Source organism: Myripristis murdjan, chromosome 18, assembly GCF_902150065.1.
Source record: "Myripristis murdjan chromosome 18, fMyrMur1.1, whole genome shotgun sequence".
In the NCBI taxonomy this organism is placed as follows: Eukaryota; Metazoa; Chordata; class Actinopteri; order Holocentriformes; family Holocentridae; genus Myripristis; species Myripristis murdjan.
The window spans coordinates 23,006,297-23,023,403 of record NC_043997.1 but is presented as its reverse complement, the minus strand read 5'-3'; positions in this window follow the sequence as shown (position 1 = coordinate 23,023,403).

Below are 17,107 nucleotides of genomic sequence, written 5' to 3'. Positions count from 1 at the left end.
ATCTGAATGTACCATACCAGTGATTTCAAATGTTTGGCCTAGTGACTACAATTTCCCCACATTTTACACTGCAACAAGCCATTTTGCAAGTCACACAGGGGTACTAAAGATTTCACAACATATAATCAACATCCCTTGATTGTGAATTTGAATTTGAATTTTCGGTTGAACAGCCACCTTATAATGCTCTGCTTCTGTGGTTAACAAAGTCGACATCATTCATAAACCACAGAACTGATAATTGGCTCTGGAAAGCAAATGTTTCCCCGAGGACTATTTTCCCTGGTGTAGAGAGCGTTTCACTCGACTTCAAGTCCTCAAAACACAACAGTGCTGCTGCTTTTGGGAAAACTAGTATGGAGGACGTTATTACAGTGGTGGAATACTGGTGTGAAGAAAGTTTGAAGTCTCTGAAAGTTGCCAACAAAAGCTTAAGGCCGAGGTTACATTACAGTGATGTGAACTCATCAACAGCGGATATGAGGGAATCTATAAACAGCCAATCAAAGCTGAGAGCGGACTCACTGAATAATGTTATGAGCCATCTATATAATCTCCGTCACACTGTTACTGTGGCCTTTTCAACTCCCACTGCAGCTGTTGCTCTAGTGTGGGCTGACAGGTCGGCTAATTTGATTCACAAAATTAGCTTCTCAGCTCCAAATCCCTCCTCACTCTGACTCTGTAGCCGCTCACATCTGTGCCTCCATGATTTGATCTGCATGCACTTTGCACATTTCTGTTATCTCGTAATTGTACATCATTATATAGAGCAAAAGCTGCAACCTATGTTTCCTGCAAGTCTGTGATTTCAGTCAGTCTTTCAGCTGTAAAATAAAACATTTAAAATTCAGTCAGTTAGTAAAATGATTGTAGAGAGAGAGAGAAAAAAAATACATTTATATTCCATATTTCAAGGGGAAAAAAAACAGAATTTCTGAGGTTAAAGTCATGAATTTATGAGGAAAATTCTCTGACATCAAAGTGGTAAATTTATGAGAAAAAATAAATAAATAAATAAATTGATGAGAAAAAACACTTGAAAATTCTAAGATTATAAAGTCACAAATTTGCAAGAAAAAAATGAAAATTTGGAGATTATTAATTATGATCATTATAGTGATAATTATTATGATAACTGTGAAAACTAGTTTTTCTTCTCCTGTGGGATTCAGTCAGAAGGAAGTTGTTGTGATTTTTGCCCAGAATCACAATATTCGCATCAGCATCTGGACTTTGACAGAGGTAGCTGAAACATACTGAGACAGTTTAACTCTAATCCAATGGTAGGGGGCGCTATATGTGCAAAGGATATGTCCACATCGGTACCTGAACCAAACCCTGAAAATTTCATTCAAATCATACCTCTAGTGGGCGCATGACCCTTAAAGTATTTTTTAATTAGGCAGTTGAGGCTTGCTAATGGTCTTTGTTGGCTTGAACCCTGGAATCACCATATGCTGCTATATTTCAGAGTTTGTTTGTTAATTTGTGACTTTATAAAGTCAGAATTTTCAAGTTGTTCTTCCATAAAGTTGTGAGTTTTTTTCTTGTAAATTTGCCTCTTAAATCTCACTAATTATCCATTTTTTTCCCTTGGAATATTACCCTCCTTCTCTCGACTCTGTCATTTTTTCCCCACACTGGCCCTGACACGCCGTCACAGGGATCTGCTGCCAGATACAAGGGAGCAGCGCCACTAATAGCTTAACCTCACTGACTGGAATTGTGTCCCTCGTGAAACCTCATTCTGTATCCAGAACATCTGCTTGCATATTAATCATGGACCTTTTCATATCATCCATACCCAGGAGTGCATGCACGCCCGTGTGGCCATGACTATGAAAGCCCCCTGCCCCTGCTGGATCTGTTCCTCCTGCAGCAAACATCAGTGTCACCACACAGAGGAGAAGGAAGCTGGTCAATAATTTCCACAGCTTTGCTTCACCTTATGGATTTTTTTTTTCTCTAACAAAGAGATCCCGCAGTGTGGGGTCAGGACTGGAAAAGGTCAACACAAGAGGGCAGGGGCGAGGACTGAGCTCAACAAACTTTTATACATCTGCAGGGAAACGCAACATGGAGGTGCCAGGTGCATCTGTGAACACGCAGCCATACAGTAGTTGCTATGGTAACAGCAATGTTGCTCTAAACAATGGTGTTTCACATGGTATGTTTGGAGTGGATGTGATGCCAACAGCACATGCACACACACACACACACACACACACACACACACACATACACCAGTTAACAACAATCACCCCGATCAAGGTTATTACAGATTTACATTTTTCATTTGTTTTTATTTTGTGCTTTGTTTCGACTTTTTGTTTTCAATGTCAGTTTAGTTTTCATTTGTTTTTAAAGCGGGTTTGATAGTTTAGTGTTTAATTTTGGCAAATGCTACAGTTACAATAGAAATGTTTGCATTGGTAGGCACTTTTAGCATTAGGAAAATGAGAAATGATGATGATTTAAGAAAAAGAAAGAAGAAGGGAAAAAAAGGAAAAATGGGGGGATAACAATACTAAAAATAGAAGAAGAAGAAGAAGAAGAAGAAGAAGAAGAAGAAGGAGGAGGAGGGAGGAGGAGGACGAGGATGATGATGATGATGATGATTATTATTATTATTATATTATTGTTATTGTTATTATTATATATACACTATATTGCCAAAAGTATTCGCTCGGCTGCCTTCACACACATATGAACATGAGTGACATCCCATTCTTAAACCATAGGATTTAATATGATGTGGGCCCATCCTTTGCAGCTAGAACAGCTTCAACTCTTCTAGGAAGGCTTTCCACAAGGTTTAGGAGTGTGTTTATGGGAATTTTTGACCATTCTTCCAGAAGTGTATTTGTGAGGTCACACACTGATGTTGGTCAAGAAGGCCTGGCTCTCAGTCTCCGCTCTAATTCATCCCAAAGGTGTTCTATCGGGTTCAGGTCAGGACTCTGTGCAGGCCAGTCAAGTTCTTCCACACCAAACTCGCTTATCCATGTCTTTATGGACCTTGCTTTGTGCACTGGTGCGCAGTCGTGTTAGAACAGGAAGGGCCATCTCCAAACTGTTCCCACAAAGTTGGGAGCATGAAATTGTCCAAAATGTCTTTGTATGCTGAAGCATTAAGAGTTCCTTTCACTGGAACTAAGGGGCCGAGCCCAACGTCCGAAAAACAACCCCACACCATAATCCCCCCTCCACCAAACTTTACACTTGGCACAATGCAGTCAGACAAGTACCGTTCTCCTGGCAACCTCCAAACCCAGACTCGTCCATCAGATTGCCAGACGGAGAAGCGTGACTCGTCACTGCAGAGAACACGTGTCCACTGCTCTAGAGGCCAGTGGCGGCGTGCTTTACACCATTGCATCCGACGCTTTGCATTGCACTTGGTGATGTGTGGCTTGGCTGCAGCTGCTCGGCCATGGAAACCCATTCCATGAAGCTCTCTACGCACTGCTCTTGAGCTAATCTGAAGATCACATGAAGTTTAAAGGTCTCAAGCTATTGACTCTGCAGAAAGTTGGCGTCCTCTGCGCACTATGCGTCTCAGCATCCGCTGACCCCGCTCTGTGATTTTATGTGGCCTACCACTCTGTGGCTGAGTTGCTGTTGTTCCCAATCGCTTCTACTTTGTTATAGTACCACTAACAGTTGATTGTGGAATATTTAGTAGCGAGGAAGTTTCACAACTGGACTTACTGCACAGGTGGCATCCTATTACATTACTATTACAGCACCATGCTGGAATTCACTGAGCTCCTGAGAGCGACCCATTCTTTCACAAATGTTTGTAGAAGTAGTCTGCATGCCTAGGTGCTTGATTTTATACACCTGTGGTCATGGAAGTGATTGGAACACCTGAATTCAATGATTTGGATAGATGAGCGAATACTTTTGGCAATATAGTGTATATATTATGTTACTGTTATATATGGATATATAACAGTAAATGATAATAAACAACCACAGCTGTAATAATGAGTTTGTCTGCCTCATATGCACCTTCCCCTATCTGTCTTTTCCTGTGAAAGGAACCTTATAATGGGATGATAATAACAGAAACAACAAGAACATCAACAACACATACTGATCGTAGTAATAAAATAAATGAATATAATTTGTGCACACATGGATAATTCTGAGTGAGAATAGTATATTGGAACAAAGAAAGAAAGAAAAACAGAAGCAGATGAGTGGAGTCAAAACTAGGGGGTTTTATCACTTCAAGTTGCTATGTAGTTTATCTAGATTTTCCAGAAACTTTCATACTTATCTTGTTCAAGCCTAAGAATGAATGGTGGCTTCTCCATTACAAAATTATCCTGAACCACTTTGATGCAGTCCTCGACTGTAGGAGGATCTTTTGTCAACCGTCTCCTTGTGATTGCTTTCTTACTTGCTAGTAGCAGAATATTATACATACATATTTGTAATCAGACCCCTTCACAGTGTCTGGTCTTAACCCCAGATATAAGGTGTCAAATCCTGATGGAATCACTATTTTCATGATTTTTTCCCCATGGTCACTTTAATTTCTTCCCAATATTTAGAAATGAGCAGGCAAGTCCCAAAACACATGGAAATGTGTTGCCTCACTCTTGCCACAGGATCTCCAGCCAGATGTGCTTCCTCTTAGAGAAATAGCCATAGAGGTTTTTCAAACTAAAATTCAAATTTGAAAATCAAGGGATGTCGATTGCATGTTGTGAAATCTTTAGTACCCTCGCATGATTTGCACCAAGTGTTTGTGTAAAATGTGAGGAAATGGCAGACAAAAAAGGCAAACATTCAAAATCAGTGGTGTGGTCCTTTAAACATTTCCCACACAGCACGTCCATGAGGCAGAGCGATGAGGACATGTTATACTGAACACTTGTTGAAAGAGGGGAGCACAGGAAAGACAGTATGAAATATCATAACCACACACATGCACACACACTAACACACAGCTTGGCCGACATGCACATGTTAAGGCATTTTATATTAAGGAGGGTGAATTTCCAAACACTCACACACACACACACACACACACACCAGTTAACTGCAGACGCTTGCTCACTACGGGAACACAAAGAAACAAAGTGTGAATAATATTGATATTAATAACACTGCATTGTGCAGTCAACACGTGGCACTGAAGGCATCATTTTGCACTCAATATTCATTTCATACTGAATATGAAACACATTTGACGTGCAAATTGCTCAGCCACAGCGTGAATCATGTCCTGTGTTCATGCAATTTGTAGCAGGTTATGAAAGCGTGATATTCCTGCAGTGCTGTGGTATGTTTTTTCACAGTAATCAGCAGATCATTTATTATAGATGCTGTAAATAAGCAGAGGATGATGCTTTGAAAGAAATTTTTCCATCACATGATAGAGAGTGGGACTTGGTGGGGGAGTATGACTTAACAGTTGCCAAGGGCTTTAAAGCTAAAAACTAGGCAACGTTATTGAACATTAAAATCATAGTATGTACATATTAAATATTGTATGATTTCAGTCTGTGTATCTGCAACCCAGTGTGCTCGTGCCTGAGTCTCCCTGTTCACCTTAGCTTTAGCTTTTCACTGGGGTTAGGCTCAGGGCCATCCCTACACATTTGGGGGTCCTGGGCCAAAAAAAAATTTGGGGCTCCCTTGCATTTTACATGGATTTATTTCATTTTTAATTTGACCATAAACCAGACAAAGAATAAAACTAAAGACATTTTCTGTATAGTTTTATTTTCTTTTAGTTAGCACTGTAACCACACAATCTCATTTCAACTAGTTTTTTCTAAAGTCTAATTTTCATTATATTTCATTTAACTTAATTTTTTTTTTTTTTTCAAGTCTAGTTTTCGTTTTTGGTTTCATTTTAGTCAGCAATAATAACCTTGGTCTTCCTTTCAGTATCCATAAAAGACGACGCCATTTTAATTGAGCTTTCACAAAATAAAATTGATTGGTTTATTGGTGCCTGTGCTGAGGAAGGCGGGGCCCCAGGTGCTGTACTTGCTCGGTCTCCAGGGCCCCATGGCTCTGGTTAGATTGTCTTAGGGCACAGGTGTCAAAGTTAAGGCCCACGTGCCAGATCAGGCCCGTGACTCAATCATATCCGGCCTGCAAGATCACTTGTAATTTTCTTTTAACACTGGCCTGGTTCCTTATTGCCTATAACATGGATACCACAAACCCCAGCATGCATTGCAGCGTCCTGTGCTGCCAACCCCATAAAACACCCCCAGCTCACTAGCAGCCAAAAGCAATGTTAAAACACAAAGTGGACAGAGAAAAAGGTGTTTTCACGACAGGACAGAGGTTGTTTTTGGTCATCCCAAGTCATCCTGCAGATATTTTGATGTTTGACTTTTAAAATACTTTGGCAGATTTCCACCAAATTACTGTTTTAACATGAAAATATTAGATATATCTCTAGCTGATTTTGTGTACCAGTGATGTGCATGTATGAGTAAAAACATATATGACTGTAGATTTCTCTTCAGCAAAATATCAGTTCTCTGGTTATTTTTGATTCTGATGAAACTATCAGAAAGGATTCAGGGTCGGCCTGCAGATCTGATCTGACAGACAAAAAGAATGAAGCACTCCACTCTTTTCATGTCATCCTTCACTCTCAACAGATTGGCTTTAGACGTTTTATTTTACAGAAAGACATTTCCGGGAAGGAATGTTTCATCAATCATTATTTTTACACCAAACATATCTTTGATCTGATATTTTGATTTGAATTAAAGACCACAAGCGTTCAGTAAATATTGATTCGGTTTGGCCCTTGAATTGGTCTTCATTGTTTTGATTGGGCCCCTTTAGTGGCTGAGTTGGCCACCCTGTGGTGAGCTGCTTGTGGCCCCTCAGAGGCTGGCAGCAACAGAGCAGAAAGTCACAGCAACAACCATGGAAGAAAGCAAAAGAAAAACAATAGTGAAGGTCAGCATTGGAAGAAACAATGAACTAAACTGTTGCTTTTTAAATATTTTATGGCCGACTGGCTGCGTTTAGCATCACTCATGCAGCAGGAAGTCCGGATGGGACGTGTGGTGTGAGCATCTGATTTTTCAGCCTTTTAAATCCAGTACCCAAATGAATTTTTTTGGATGGCAGTGTCATAATTTTTGTTGCTTCAGTTTGGCTGTGTTTGCCATTTGCTTCTCAAGTATCCAGATGGCATAAATAAATAGCATCTGAAATGGTATTCCAGGAAAGAGGGGTAATAATCAGAGGAAAAAAACTGAGAATTTTTGAGTTTAAAGTTTTAAATTTATGAGAGAAAAAAAATTGATATTTTCTGAAGTAGGGGAAATGGTAAATTTAAAAGAAAAACCTCAGAAATTCAGAATTAAATTTATGAGGGGAAAAAACCCACACAAATTTATATATAAAAAAAAAGTTTATGAAAAAAACCTTGAAACTTCTGAGATGATACATTCACAAATTTACAAGAAAAAACCCATAAAAAAGTTTTTTTTTACTTTTTCTCTTTTTTTTCTGGTCAAGGAACCAAGTTTTTTCCCTTAGAATTTGTGAACTTTTTCCTCATAAATTTACCACTTTAATCTCGGAGAATATCCTTTTTTTTTTCTTGGAATATAACCCACTTGTGTCGACAAGGTACAAATGTGGGCTATTATCCATAGAAAACTCTACAGTCATTGTTCACTCAAACATCAATGGATCTTTACAGATGTTGAGAAATAACTGAAATGACAAATCTGATGGAGGCTGATTGATCCCCTGGTACAAAATAGTTTTTTTTCATCACACCACGGGCAGCCCTGCATCAAACAGCACAACAACAGAGCAGCTTCTCCTGATGGAGACGGGCCGCTGTGCTGCTGATCAATACAGAGGCCAGAGGAAACCAGTCACCTCTGACAGTGTCCAGAGGGGCGGGCGCAGCAGCTGCTGCCTTTGTTTGGTTATAAGGGTGGCTAGGAACCATGTCAAAGTAAGTCTCTCTCTCTTTTCAGGAGACTCTTTGTTGACTTCCTCAATGCTGTGTGTGGATTTGAGTTCTTGTGTATTTAAGTCCTGTCTCCAGTTCAGTTTCTGAGGCCTGTACCATAAAGCTGGATTTCAGCTTAGCGAGGTAACTTCAGGGTTAACCCTGGGTTTTCTGTAACATGAAGGTGGTTTACGTTTTATCGGGGTACGTTGTCGTGGTAACATACGCTGAACACCTAACCTGCTCCGGAGCAGGTTAAGTTCAGGATAAGAGCTCAGCAGGTAGAAAAGCCTGCTAAAAAGGCCTGCCCATTTGATGAGAACCTAGTGGATCTAGATGCACAACTTTCCAAGTTAGGCTGAGTATTTTTTTTTTCTTTTATAAATGAATACATTTTACTTAGACTTCTTATTTCAATTCTGTTTGTTATTCTCTCACATTTTTTTTTCAAGTTTGAAGAGAAGAAGAAGAAGAAGCATAAGAAATTCTTGTTTTTTTTTTTGTTTGTTTGTTTGTTTTTAACTCATGACTCTACTCTGTCCAACCAAAAATTTATCTTGTAGACTGATGTAGTGATTTTTAATTTTTTTTTTGAAAATAAATGAGGGGAATTTAATTCAGAGGGTTAAATAAAAGCCTGATAAAATACATGCCAGCCTCTGGGCTCCTTTAGGTTTCCATTAGTTTGCTCATATTTAGTATTTAGGGTGTCTGCCCTGAAAAGTCCACATGAGAGTTGATGCCAAATGTTTTACAGTCTTTAAGTGACAGTGAAATAATATTTTAACCAGTAGAATAAACACGAGGCATCAGATGCTTTATAAAATCAAATATCAAAATCAGTTGAATCAAAGTGACAATTCTGATGAAACCCAAACTGAGGGCAGACCTCCAGCAAGCGTCGACCCTCGCTGTGAGAGAGGGCCAGTTCCTCTGCAGGAGTGTACGGCTGAGTGGGAGACACCTTCATTTATTGAACACACAAATGTTACTATAGTCAGATCTACTCGTGCCGTCATGGTGGGGAAGTAATATGATAATCGCACTAATTTACACATTGACACAGTTGGAGATTTTTTGCCAGCATTCCTTGCGGCTCTTGGCAGCTGCAACTGTGTTACTTTTTGCCTGGATGATGGATTTATATTACTCTTATTTATTCAAGATTATTGTCTGCTCCTCCGTCGCAAAGTATGCGGCTGGGGTGGATTTTTCCTTGTCTGCGATTGGTCGTATGCAGCAAACACCGCCCTTTTTATGTGAGCACGCACAGATCTAGATTGGAACACCCAGGGTTCCGTTAGCGAGTTGTTGCTTCGTGGTACCGAAAATCCGGATTGCGGATGTCTGGTTAAGTGAAGCCAGATAACTAAGAGAAAGCCCGGGTATGTTAATCCAGCTTTATGGTACAGGCCCCTGGTCCGTTCATTGTCTTTGCTGCCATGTGTTGTTCTGCAATGTGTATTTCCAGTGTTTCCCTACGTTTACTCCTAATGCTCCTCGAGTTTTGTGGTTTTGTGACTTTCGTGTTTTTCAGTTATTAAATTATTTTCTTCTTTATTCTACCACAAGCCAGGAGTGGGGCACGTGCACGAACAAGCGGAGGGGACACACAAGCCTGGAATACAGTCGCTCTGCGGTGCAAAATAAATGCCTTAAGCATCTCTTCGATGAGACAAACAATCAAAAATACAGCATGAGACATACCTGTTGCAAACCGACCCCTGACACGAGCGGAAGTGACGCAGATGGGAGTGCAAAGGAAGAGGCAGGCAGAGAGCCACCGCTTAGATACTCTGCTCCCCTCTCAGTAATTGGCCACCAGTGGCGCACCATAATATGAGGCAGGTCAGTACATACAAACATAATAAATATTTCTATACTGCTACATACCTTTTTGGACTCCCTTGAACTTCACCTCCATGCTAGCCAGCAGCCCCATTCTCCTGGTGCTGGAAGCAGGTGCTGCTGTACCTGTCCTAGTTCCTTGTGCCCGTGCTGCTGCCCTACTGTCAGTTCCTCATGCCCATGCTGCTGCCCTGGACCCTGTTCCCAATGCCCAAACCCCAGTCCCAGCTCCTTGTGCCTGTGCTGCTACCCAGGCCCCACTCCCAGTTCCCAGAGTCCGAGCCCGACTGGCTGCCCCACTCCCAGTTTCCATTGTCCAAGCCCGACTGGCTGCCCCAGTCCAAGTCCCAGTCCCCCGAGCCCGACTAACAACCTTGATCTCAGTTCCTGCTGCCCAAGTGACAGTCCCGGTTCCAGCCCCATGACTCATGCAGCACTCCTCCTGGCCTCCCACAGCTGTGCTGCTGCTTTCCCAGCATCCCGTGTCACTGGTCCCATTTTCTCATCAGCTGTCAGGCAGCCCTCAGTCAGAACTGCCCAGCGTCCCCGAGCCCACGCTGCCCAATGTCCCCGAGTCCACGAAGCAGCATGGTTACTAGGGGTGCTCCATCGCGGGTACCTCACGATTCGATGCGATTTTGATTATGGGAGCTTCGAATTTTCGATTATAGCGATTACAGTGTTTGTCGCTCCGATGCGATTATTGGTGCCATGATTCTTCGATTATTGCGATTTTTACAGCTATTTTCCATGCAAGACTGATTTTGTGTTAATCTGTGGCTAGCTTTGGAAATAAATAGCCCATAAATTAACTCATGTCACTCTCAAAATAAAGATTTTTTGAACCTTTGACTAGGAATTATTTTTCAAAGACACAAAATATTTTGACTATGTAATCTGGGAGTGAAAGAATTTCATGAGCCAGTTCCATCATAACAAAGTAATTAAAAAATTTGGTACACAGGCACTACAGTACACCATTGACTTTTATGTATGTATGTATGTATGTATTATAGTTTATAATTTAAAGTGTTGCGAAAGTACTTGACGGTGGCGTTCGTTTCGTGGGTGGAGATAAAAGGCCGGCGGATCAGGAGGGGGCTTGTCTGTAAAGTGCGGTTTGACGTGCAGCTTCATGGGACGCAGGGCGAACGAGGGCAACCGCAAATTAAAGCCTGACTCCTTCAGCATTCGCCCCGACGAAAATGGCCTAAAATATGTCACCGTGTCTTTCAACGAATGCACAAAAAATCACAAAGATGCTGCCGAAAAAAACATAGAAAGCCTGCGGGGATTCATATTTGAGCAGCCGGGTAACCCACTGTGTCCGGTGGCCTCCCTGGAGAAATAGCCTACCTCTCCCTGCTGCCTCCTGATCCACCTGCCTTTTATCTCCACCCAAAGCGGACACAGTGTGACAGCGCCGATGTATGGTAAATTATCAGTATACCTTTATTATTATTGTTACAACCGACGTTAGGCATAGCCTACGTCTGCGCAAAAACACACCTGTCGCGAAACGCACGCCACCGTCCCTGCAAAGAGGAGTCCAAACATAATTGAACACTATTTTAACAACTGCACTATTAATGGAAATATCCAATTCAACATTAACGAGCCCAAATAGCCTGATGTGACATGATGAAGGCGCTAGATGAAAAAGCAATCTTACCGTCTGCGCTCTGTGCATTCTGTCCACTCTATCTTGCTTGGTGGAAGAATGAATAGTTCTCAATTTTATTGTTGCATTTTTACCAATAAATTATTGATTTTTTTTCTTGTGTGTTTATTTTATGGGCTATATGTAGGGTAACCGTTTTATAAAAGCAAGTCCCTTGAAGCCGTGAGTTACATTTATTTTACAACGGCGTATCGTTTGCTATGGTCCCACCTGCTAAACTGTCCGGGTGGCGCGCGCGTTACCTACTTTTTGTTCCAGGTACCCGTTTTTTTTCCGGGCTTGGTGGAAAAGAATCGACGTGAAAAAATCGATGCAAATCGATGCAAGAAAACATCGCGATGCATCGCAATTTCAATGAATCTAACCCACCACTAATGGTTACAATGCAACTTTTTCTTCTTTCCACCTTTTATATTGACATTTCATACATTTATTCACCATCCACTTGATCAAGTCATCTCTTTCACATTCGTCCTTGTGCTTCCCTGAAGCGCCAGCTGACCTTTACTTTCCATTTACAAAGCAAGCACAAAACATGGAGCTAAAATGGGAGCATTCAAACCCCACTCTATGGAGATCTGATGGCATCAGGTTGTCACATTCATCTGCGATTACCATGGGAGACTGACTGAAAAAACGGTACAAAATTTGTTATGGAGACATTTTTCACTTCTTCACTGCTACTGTGTAAGACAGTATGAGTCAGGCACAGATGCCACAGAGCATGCTGAGAAGAGCGGAGATGAGAGACAGAAGGGGGGATTGCAGCGAAGGGCACTTCATTAGCAGTGACTGACAGCTTTGGCCTCGTACATAATTGCACTACTGGGTTTTTGTATTAACTACACAAACAACTTTGCTACGCACTTTAATGAGCAGTGCAGTAACATCACTGTGTGATAATATCCTAGTATAAAAACTGTGTGTGAGTGCATTAGTTTAGTGAACATTGTTTAAAGACAGTGAGTAGGAATTTACTTAAAAACCAAAAAAACAAACAAACAATATCTAAGCTCTAAATAATCCATCATGACTTCTGAGCCACTAGAAGTGTGTGTCGGTGTGTGTGTCTGCAGAGACCCTGCCCTCTGCCTGGATTCCCTTGTTTTGCTGTGCTCACGACTCCTCTGGGCGTTAGCCTGTGGGCAGCAGGTTTGTAGCTCCCAGCCAAATCAATGCCAGATCAATGGCACGACATCCAGTTGGAGGCTACCAACTTGCGTACACGGAAACAAGTAAATTCAGCAGCACGAAACGCCAAGTGGACAAAACTCGTTGCACAACCAGAGTGAATCTGGGGTCGGCTTTAAACCGCTGGCGAGCACTGAGGGAGAGGAGGAGGATGAAGAGTAATGTGGTGCTGGCCTGTTTTCTGTTGGACAGGCAGGTGCCAACGTGACAAACTTTTGTTCTAGGATGGCGATGCAAAGTGCAACTTCACCATCCTAGGAAAAAATTTAGCCCGCCAGCCATTTAAATTCACTGCTGGGGGTACAAACACCATCATAAACGTTCTTGGAGGAACCAAGTGTATGTATTGTAAAAATGTTTGTTTTTATTTTGGGAAAAATAGCAGTATAAAAATCATCATCATCATCATCATAATAACTGTTAAATTGTATTCTATATATACTGTCTATGTTGCAGCCCTGTGATAATATATTAAAAATATCTGTTAAATGAAGGGTCCAGTCTAGTCTACCCATGCCCTAAAAGGAAAATAGTCTTCTCATCCCCGAATGGCAATGGGGAAAGCATATATTTGTATTTATTTAGTTTTGTTACTTTTTCTATTTTGACTGCTGCACTTTCAACAATGCATTTATTGTATGTGTTACAGTAAGAAAATCTTTTAAAAGAAATTGGAGAATTTCAGTCACATATTCCACTGTCTGTAATGTTCTGATATCAAAAACCTTCAAATTTAGGTAATGACATTATTCATCATTACAATCTCCCTATCAAAACAACTCAGCTGATATCAGTTTCTCGATGCCCAGATGAAAATGAAGGAGTTTTATTGATGAAAAGGAAAGCCTTCACATCCAGAGGTGTAGTGCAGCATTGACATTGTGCGTGCTTTCTGAGGAAAACATGTTGTAATTGGCTCTTGGGCTTAGAAAAAGAGTGTTTTTTTGGTTTTTTTTTATTCAGCTGCAAGTCAGAGTAAGACTGGCGCCTAATGTGCTGGGACATCAAAGTGACAGTTAACCCTAAAACAACACTTGCCTCATAAAATATTTTGACCCTAAGACCAAGGGCGGATATTCCAGTTCTTTGTCGGGGAGGGGCAAGAGACAGAAAAAAATTCCCTTCAGCAATAATTCTAAAAATTTTAGAATTATTACTGCTACCATCTACAAAACAGAGTATTGTGGTTTGAATACCAGTGTTTACAATTTAACAACATATTCATTATCATAAATAAGCATCTGTTGTTTGTGAGAAAGCAAATTGATTGAAAATGGGTGAAGAATTGAGGGACATGTGGTTTGAACTGGGGACAGAGGTCCTGCCTCCGTAAACACACAGGCATTAGTGGGGGCAGCTGGTTTTATTCTACAGTTGGATAGGCAGGACAAAGGGGGTACACGTTCCCGCCCGTACCAACCTGGATTTCCGCCCATGCCTAAGACTGTAGATCATACAGATATTTTTTTAGCCACCAAGGTATGAAATCCATGGGAGCCGGAATTTTTCGGCATTTTAAATTCCAAAAATGTACTTTTGTATCTTGTACCTTTTTGGAAGAGCACGTCCCAATGGCCGGAGCTGACCAAGGTGTGTGGCACAAGGTCTTATGGGTATTCGAGTGTTTACGATTCTGCAACCCTGGAACCAAACATACAGTGCGGCAAAAAAATGTACACTAATACCTAATAAACTAATTGGTTGGTTGATATATTTAAAAGCAAATTCAAGACCTACCTTTTTAGCCTGGCTGTTAATTGAATTTTAGTTATTTATGTATTTTAACTAGTTTTCCATTTTGCTCTATTCTTTTATTTTTTCTCAATTGTTTCAATTTAAAACTTTTATTTTCTGGTTTTATTGACTTCTACAGGTCTATTTTTGAATTATTTTATCTTCCTGTCTTAACCATTCATTTACTTTTTATCTACTGTTTGGATTTTTTATTTACATATTTATTTATTTATTTGTCTGTTTTAATATCTTACTCATATCATTACTACTTTTTTGCCTATTTTGAGTTTGATCCAGTCTGGGTCTTCATCCTGCCTCTGGTGTTTCCTTATTGCAAACTGACAAGATTTATGACAGCATTTCCTCAGCTCCTGTTTTCATTATTACTTTTTTGATGGGGTCAGGTATTGTTTATTGTTTTATTGTTTTAATGTGTGAAGCATTTTTTGTTACAGGTATTTCCATGAAAAGTGCAATACAGTGCTATTGATAGGATCGTATTTCAAGCTTTTCGGTGAGAAACAGAAATCAGCGGAGACCAGGATTTGGTTTTCAACATGTTCTTTGGGGCTGTTCTGGTGGGACTTATCACACAACCTGCATGAAACAGACAGCTGGAAGTATTATGGAAATGCTTCTTAAATGGGAGGGTTGGAGGGGGAGCTGAAATATCCTTAGTTGAAATATCTTTCAAGGTTTTTATATTGTGGAAATTAAAAATCAAAGAGCTTGTCAGTGGCAAACTGAAGAAAAACTGATGCAATTTTAATTACACATAGTAGTTGTGAGAACACTTCATCTTTTGATTGTGTGTGTGTGTGTGTGTGTGTGTGTGTGTGTTCCATTTTACCATTGCATATATGTATATTTTTTTGGCAGCTCAGTATAAATAATGAGAACAAAGTATGCAGTAAAGAGAGCTTTAGTGGTGGAAGATTTATCCTGGTTCAGTCCTAACACATCACTGAGGCATCTCTGTCACCTTTTTCACCCAACTGCCATTGCCACAAAAACACTTGAATGCAAACACACAGACTCAGTTTCTATCTCTTTAGAGTCTTGTTGCTAAGGAACTCCATTCAGGTGGTCTGGATATCAAATTTAACTACATGTTTCCTATTCAATGCTGGTGCACTATTTTGCACTTCATCATATTAAAGGTGAAATCATTATCACATTACCACATTAATTTGAAGCATTAGTATAATTTCCATAAACAAACAAGGCAATCACTGAGAAGGCTAACAGCCTCTATCAGCCGATCTGTAAATGCTCTGTGCGTTTACATTGTGTGACAGCAGGTGTTTACAACAACAAATGCAAAACCTTATATTAACTGTATCAGTTGAATCACTGCTGTTGAAAAACAGGCAGCAAGACTGGGTGACTTTTTTTTTTTTTTTTACATGAACATGAGATGAATAGAGCTGTCAATAATGGATGGATCATCCAGGAGGACAAAATGATGCCATGAGCTGGCACTATCTCACTTGAAGGATGCAGACTTTTCTCCAGAGGATAAGGACGGCACTGTCCTCACATCTTTTCTCATCCATATTCAGTTTTTTAGCCACGGATTCACATCACATACATTTCACAGACTTTCTCTGAGGTTGACCTGTAGTCCTAAGCAGTGGTGGGCACAGCAGGGGAGTGAAATGCTGAAATCTTGAGGTCCTTTGATTTGAGTCTGAGGTGAGTCCATACAGTTTGACAGGGGGATGAAAGGATCGTATCATAATTTCTGACACTGAAGATTTTATTGTTACGACCGGCTCGTTGGCCGCAACAAAAGAGGAGATGTACGAGAAGTTAAATTATAACAAACTGAATTTTAATCAAGTAAACAGATAAATATATGGGGTGTGGAAGTCAGTATCAGTGGTGAGAGGGAGGTGTGTGGATGCAATGATCAATGTGTGGTGCATGTTGTCAGTGCAACTAAGGGAAAACAAAAGAAAGGGCCCCACACCAGCAGGGTGCTGCATGGAGTGAGGACCAGGCAGAATGGAGAGCCGGTATCTGGGAAGGCGGGGTTAAATAGGCCTTAATGGGAACACTGGCCAGGTGTTCCTATTAACATGGCGAATGTCGAGGATGTAGTACACACCCCAAGAATGTCACTGTAGCCTTGGCGAACTCACACTTTGCCAAATTTACAGTTAACCGCGCCTTAGCCAATCGGTCAAACAACTTCTCAATACGGTCAAGGTGGTCATTCCAGTTGTCAGAATAGATCACGACATTGTCCAAATACACAGAGCAACTCTCCAGATCTCCAACCACCATATTCATGAGGCGTTGGAAAGTCGCTGGCGCATTTCACAGACCAAACGGCATGACCGTATATGCATACAAACCAGTAGGTGTAATAAATGCAGCAACCTCCCTCGCCCTCTCTGACAACGGGACCTGCCAGTACCCCTTTAACAAGTCAAACTTGCTGACATACTTAGCGGCTCCCACCTGATCAATACGGTCCTCCATCCTCGGAAGCGGAAAGGAATCTGGCTTAGTCACACTGTTAACTTTGCGGAAGTCTGAACAAAACCGTGGCGTATTGTCTGACTTCGGCACCAACAGACAAGGAGACGCCCAGCTAGAAGAGGACGACTGTGCAATGCCATTGTCAAGCATATATTTCACCTCAGCGTCAAGGTACTTACGTTTGTCAGGATGGAGACGATAAG